Source organism: Saccopteryx leptura, chromosome 1, assembly GCF_036850995.1.
Source record: "Saccopteryx leptura isolate mSacLep1 chromosome 1, mSacLep1_pri_phased_curated, whole genome shotgun sequence".
NCBI lineage: Eukaryota > Metazoa > Chordata > Mammalia > Chiroptera > Emballonuridae > Saccopteryx > Saccopteryx leptura.
In genome coordinates this window covers 125,542,823-125,549,666 of record NC_089503.1, presented here as the reverse complement: position 1 = coordinate 125,549,666, position 6,844 = coordinate 125,542,823, and positions in this window count along the sequence as shown.

Here is a 6,844-nt window from a genome sequence, read left to right as displayed (position 1 = left end):
CATGATAAGAGACATATATAGAAAGGTTTTTGTATCTACATATGTATGTAGGTATATATGTACTTATTTTGCATGTGTGCATGTGTGAGAGAGACAGGAAGGGGGAGAGAGGAAGAGAGATGAGAAGCATCAAGTTGTAGTTGAGGCACTTTAGTTATTCACTGATTGCTTCTCATACGTGCCTTGATGGGGGCTCCAGTTGAGCCAGTGATCGCCTTCCTCAAGCCAGCGACCATGGGCTCATGTTGATCCCACGCTCAAACCAGGGACCCTGCACTCAAGCTGGTAACTTTGGGGTTTTGAACCGAGGATCTCAGTGTCCCAGGTGGACTCTCTATCCACTGCACCACCACTGGTCAGGCAGGTTTTGTATTTATTTAAGCAAGAAAATCAGCCATCTCAGGAGAGTACACATGGGTGCAGTACACAGGATGTTTGCAACTTATAAAGACATTTTATAGGAGACGGAAAAGGGAAAATTTAATATAATGAAATAATAGCTCCCCTCAGATGGGATGGTGAAGGAACTGAGCACTTAGGAGATCCTCGCTGACCCGAAGGTTGGACCTAGACTTCACAGTGCAGAGGTGTCCTGGAGCCCTTAGGTCTGCCAGGTTCCTCGGGTGAACAAAAAGTGCAGCCAGAAGCTGAAAGGGACGTGCGTTCTGCCTCCTTTGCTTGCGTGACCTTCCAGTGCTAGACTATCGCCAGAGATAAACATGGAATGAGCTGCAAGGCATTCTGAGGAATAAGGGCCACAAAGAAGCTCGTCTAAACATGGAAGTCCTTGGGCAGTATGTCCCAACAAACCCTTCCTGGGGAATTTGCTGGATAAAAAGAATCAGATAAGCAGGGAGCTAGGAGAGGTCAACATATGAACCAGTAGGGAGTGCTGAATATTGTTGACCTGGAGAACTAAGGCTAGGTGATAGTTATAAGGATATGCTATAGTATATAATGGGTGTATGTTCTGGCCATGTAAGTATATAGCATCTGTCAAAAATTCTGAGGCTGGAATATCTATATGAAAAGAATCTGTTAAAATGAAGTTTACATCAGATGTAGAGGAAATTTCATTATTGATCATAGTAAAGAGCCAACACACAGTAGCCAAAAAAGAAAAGACTAAGAATATTACATAAAGATACATATGTTAATCATCATAGCAAAAATACAAACCTTCCTAAATACATAAATATAAACAGGTAGGTAAATAGAACAGCGGAAAGCTAAACCATAAAATAAGAAATACCATGTAGGAGCAGGAAAGTGTGGAATGGGAGAGGCAGAGCTTGGTGGTGGACCTCTCTGAACATCCCTTTGTGTTGATTTGATTTTGGAATTCTGTAAATATTTTACATAATTATAAAACAATTACACTTAAAAGAAATAACTGAAAATTCAAAGTAAAATGAAACCAGTGAATTTTAACTGTGTTCTAGTTGGTGGGATCCTGGGAGCATCAGCCAGGACATTCATGTGCACCGTTCTGGTGGCACAGAAAGATGGCAGAAAGAGAAACCGGCCCTTTTGAGTCTAGCAAAACCTGACTCATTTACGCTTGGTACACACCAGCCACGGAGATGGAGGCAGCCCGCAGCTCTGACCTCACACTGAGATCTCGGTGCTCTGTCCCTGTGGTGCCTCCCACAATGCATGTGGGGGTCTTTCTCTGGGTCATTTTCAGCTCAACTGCAGCCTCAGAGGCTATGCCTCTCTGTTCACTGCCACCACTGGGGCCCCAAGTGCCCCAAAACTGGGCTCTGTGGAGGTGGAAAATAAGCCAGTTCTGTAATTAATCAAGCATCAAAGGGGAGGTGCTTTTTTGTCCCATTGTGTTGGGGAGCCTCCAATATCTTGTCGTAGCATCTAATAAAGGTACTCTGCTCTCTGTGTCCAGACTGGTAGTTTACTCTCCATTCACTAGATTTTCAATATTCAGGCAGAGAGCCTCTTCTCATTAAAGAGAAAACATTTCCTTTCTCATCTTGAGTTGGACTCTTTCTGTGACATAGTTGAATCATCTTTATTTTCCTTCAGACCCAGTTATTTCTTTTAAAAACAGCCATAGGAAGTTTGGCTTTCAGTTGGATTGTTACCTGTCTTTGGGGAACACACTCAAATGGTTTAGTTAATAACCAGAAGCTTTGTTGCAAGTATCATTAACTAATTAATGTGTTGCATAAAATAAAGCATTCAAGTGACTGAAATGTTTGAACAAAGGTGCTTGAGAGGGAGCCCAGCAAAAACACTCCTTTGCTGCAGGAGACAGGATGGGTCCTTGACGATCCCATGGGACTAACAGGGTCTTGGGTGGGAAGGACCAAGTTCCACACGCACACACGCATGCATACATGCACACACGCACGCACGCCAAGAGGAGCAGATGTCCTACATGGATTCAGCTCCTCCAGAGATAAAGAAGATTTTTCTAATTGAAGTGATGTAAAAAATAGACTTTGACAATGATGGAGACTGAGCGTTAAAAAAAAAATCCCTGGCTTTTGTGAGGTGTGGGTTTGGAAAATATTTATATTCTCTTTTTAAAAAAGTTATTATTATTTTTTGTATTTTTCTGAAGTGAGAAGCAAGGAGGCAGAGAGACAGACTCCCGTGTACACCCAACCGGTGTCCACCCAGCATGCCCAGTAAGAGTGATGCTCTGCCCATCTGGGGCATTGCTCCGCTGCAACCAGAGCCACTCTAGCGCCTGAGGCAGAGGCCATGGAGACATCCTCAGTGCCCAGGCCAACTTTGCTCTAATGGAGCCTTGGCTGTGGGAGGAGAAGAGAGAGAGAGAAAGCAGGGGGGAAGGGGGGAAAAGCAGAAGGGCACTTCTCCTGTGTACCCTGGCCGGGAATTGAACCCAGGACTTTCACATACCAGGAGGATGCTCTACCACTTGAAAATATTTGTATTCTCTCTCTCTCTCTTTTTTTTTTTTACAGTGACAGAGAGAGAGAGGGATAGACAGGGACAGACAGACAAGAACGGAGAGAGATGAGAAGCATCAATCATTAGTTTTTCGTTGCGCATCACGACACCTTAGTTGTTCATTGATTGCTTTCTCATATGTGCCTTGACCTTGGGCCTTCAGCAGACTGAGTAACCCCTTGCTCAAGCCAGCGACCTTGGGTCCAAGCTGGTGAGCTTTTGCTCTAACCATATGAGCCCACGCTCAAGCTGGCGACTTCGGGGTCTCGAATCTGGGTCCTCCGCATCCCAGTCCGATGCTCTACTTACTGCGCTACCACCTGGTCAGGCTATTTGTATTCTCTTAATTCAGGAGAGTGAGTTGAGGGAAATGGGTTTGGAAAAGCTATAAGATGCAAGTCAGTTGATGATGACTTTGGCCTTAGGACTCTTAGGAACTGTTGTCTCACTGAAGTGCATCTCAGAAGTCCTTGTCCTTATAGCAGCAACTGGCAAATTATTTGATTTTCAACCTAGCTCTTATTTGTCAACTTCTGTATTTTTCACCTTTAAAGAAAGTGGTTTTTGTTTTGTTTTGCTTGGTGTTGATGATGTGTAAGGAAGGGAAAAGGCAGAAGTAGAGGTGATTCTGGAAACATGATCACTTGGGTTCTTAGTGCCGGGCAGGGTCAGTGATTTTGTCCATAAAATGATTTAGTTACAAGTCATTCATCTGATTTATAATTAGCTGTTACTTCCTGGCAATCACTAGAATACTTGGGAATTCTTGTAATGTGAGAAGATCTAGCTTTACAAATGGTTTTCAAATTGTTGGGCAGATAAAATATATTATGCTCACTTTGTTAAAGATGGCGCTGCCCACCTGGAAGCCCGCCTCCCAGGTGATAATATTAGTTACCCTCCTTGTTTGGGATGGGCATGATTATATTAATGTGTGTTGGGGTAGGGCTTTCGCACCAAAAGGTTTTAAAAGGAAGAGAGATCACTTTGTTCCGGGGAAGAATGATTATGTTCTAGGAGGAGCCTATGCTGTAAGAGAGCAGAGAAAGGCCACGTGGAGGAGGCCAGGAGAAGCAGCCAAGATGGCGGAGTGCTGAGGCAGAAGCCAGTTTGTGCAGAGTTTGTGCAGAGAGAAGGAGATGGGGAACAGAGGTAACTAAGGCTGGTGAAGTAGAAACCTTTGATTCTAGGAAAACTCAGATAAGTCAGTGGCTTTGGGAGCCCTGAATGGAAAGAGAAGTGTTTTCCCACTATGTGTATTTCTTGCCTGCCGGGTGCAAGCTAGGATTAAAGCTAATGGCCCACCAGTTCTTGGCTCCATTGTTTCATTATCGTCTGTCTGAATCTAATGCAAACCTGCATGGGCTAGGCGGCTGTGATGGTGACCGTGGCTACTGGCTTTACACAAATGTAGTGAGATTTTTATGTATACTCAATTTAACAATTAGTGAAGAACTAATATATATATAACTTATTGAACTTGATTTTGCTGCTTCCATAATTTGCAGTCTATGATTTTTTTTTCTAGCCTTAAACATTTCATAGATCCTTTAAACACTGGGTAAGCCTGAGGCTCTGTGTCTTAGCATTTAAAAAATGAAAGGCATTCAGACACTCCCTAAGGAAAATCCTAATTCTATTACATTGCTTTGCAGAATTTGTTCTCCTTAGTTATCAAAGTGGATTCTCACCATGGCCCAGGAGGTAGGCTGCAGGAAGTATAATTAGTCCCCTTTTCTAGGGGACTGAATCAGAACTAAGAGGCCAGGGGCAGTATCCTGGGTCCCCCTCCCACTCCAGAACTCAGACCTGTCCACCTAACCTCATACTTCTGTCCCATCAAACAACATTTCCAGTACAACCCCTGTAAGGCCAGTGGCCGCCGTAGTGGCCATGCAGGTTCTCACTTGTTCTCATTGGATTCGGGAAGACGGTAAAGAAACCATGGAGCCAAAAAATGATGGGCCATTCCATTTATTAAGGTCTCATACCGGTGGACGAACAAACAGGAAGGGAAGACTGTTTCCCTCTCATTCAGAGCTCCAAAAGCCCTGGCGCATTCTCTGGTTCCACATCTGCACTCCTTCTCTTCCTCTAAAACACAGGCTGGGAAAAAAATCTCTTCTCCAGCAAACATTAGCAATACAATGGCCCCTACCAGGGAGGAAGGTAACCCGCAATTTGCAATCTGCCATCTTGAGGGCAAGCACCGCAGCCTTTCACAGACCACATACACATGGATGGCACTGCCCAGGCCAATGCAAAATATGTATATAAGTGAGCAAACCTAAAAACACACATTTTAAAAAATTATTTGCTCACTATGTGGCCTGTGGCCAATGCTGTCATGGCCATGCAGGTTCTCATTGGGTTCAGGCAGATGGTAAAGAACAGTGGAGCCAAAAAATGGTGGGCCATTCTGTTTATTAAAGTCTCGCACTGGCCAACGAGCAAACACACAGGGAAAACACTTCCCTTTCATTCAGGGCTCCCAAAACCCTGACACATTCTCCAGCTCCACAACCAGGAGAATATTCTCCAGTTTCTCCTAGAATCAAGGGCCCCACCAGTCTCAGCGGAGCTCGCAAAAGCTCATCACCTCTGGTTCTCCATTTACACTCCTTCTTCTCTCCCAACAAAACTGGCTGGGCCCACAAAGACCCCTCCTTCAGCAAGCATTAGCAAAACAATGGCTCCTCCCAAGGAGGAAGGTAATCCACAACTTGCAATCAACTGCCTTGCTCTGAGGGCAAGCACACACATAGCTGCCCAGTGCCATTTTTTAACAATAAAAGTGAACAAACTAAAAAAAAAAATACAAATTTTACAAACTCATTTGCCCAGCACCCAACAAGCCCCATTTTCCTGGTGCTGGCTTTCCATGAGGTCAGAAGACCCAACAGGTAGAGTGAGCTAAATGGGTGTTATGTGTTAATTTGCAATCTTTACTGGAATGATTGGGTTTTTCCAGAAGCCTCATGGACAGTTGGTATGTGACCCCACTAAGATGGAGCAGGGATCCCCTACTTCCCTGTGCCGAATTGGAGCCAGTTGACCTGGGAGAGAGGATGGCTCCCACCTGGGCACATGTTCTGCTTAGTCACCACCCAGACAGCAGACACAAAGTGCCGTGGCAGACACAGCTCCGTGGGTCCTCAGGGACATTTGGGTTGGGATAACATTTTGGTTTAGATGAAAATGCATTTATCCAGCACCTACTCAGCCGGTGCCCTGTGGTGAGGGCTTCGCAGCTCATTCAGTTCCCACACCAACCACAAGGCAAGACGCAGTGCCTTTCCAGAGGTCACTCAGGTAGAAAATGGCAGGACTGTGACTGACCCTGCAGTCTGACTTCAGACTACTCTACTAGTAAACAGATCTACTCTAGTAAAAGGTAAAGAGTAATGTGGCTCTTGGGAAGAGGACAGTAATGAGAGGGAGACTCCACTTCTCGATTTTCAAGTGGAAAGTATACAGAGTGGACCACCTGTGTGGGACACTCGTACAGTATTTCAGAGGAAGGTTTCATAAGAGACTCTTTACCTAAGTGTTGGGAAGGGTAAGGGACATCCATGAGGGAGGGTGCAGGGCTCTGGGTCAGCTATGTGGGGGCTTTATGACCCTTAGCCTGAAAAGGTATGTGGATCTGTCACTAGGGTTCAGAGAGCTGGCTAGAGCTGGGAAGAGGGCCCTTGGCAGGAGCTGTGGATTTGGTAGAGGGATAGACACCCAAAGAAATCTGCAGGGAGGCAGCTGGAGGAATAAATGCCAGCCGCTCTCATTTGCCTCCCACCCTCTGAGCTTTTGCCAGGGCCTCCTGTTGGCCAAGCCCAACCAGTAGCCAAGGGGAAGGAAGCCTCATGATAGAGAGGTCAGCTGCCTCAGGCTTGGAGCAGGGTGGAGCAAGGAG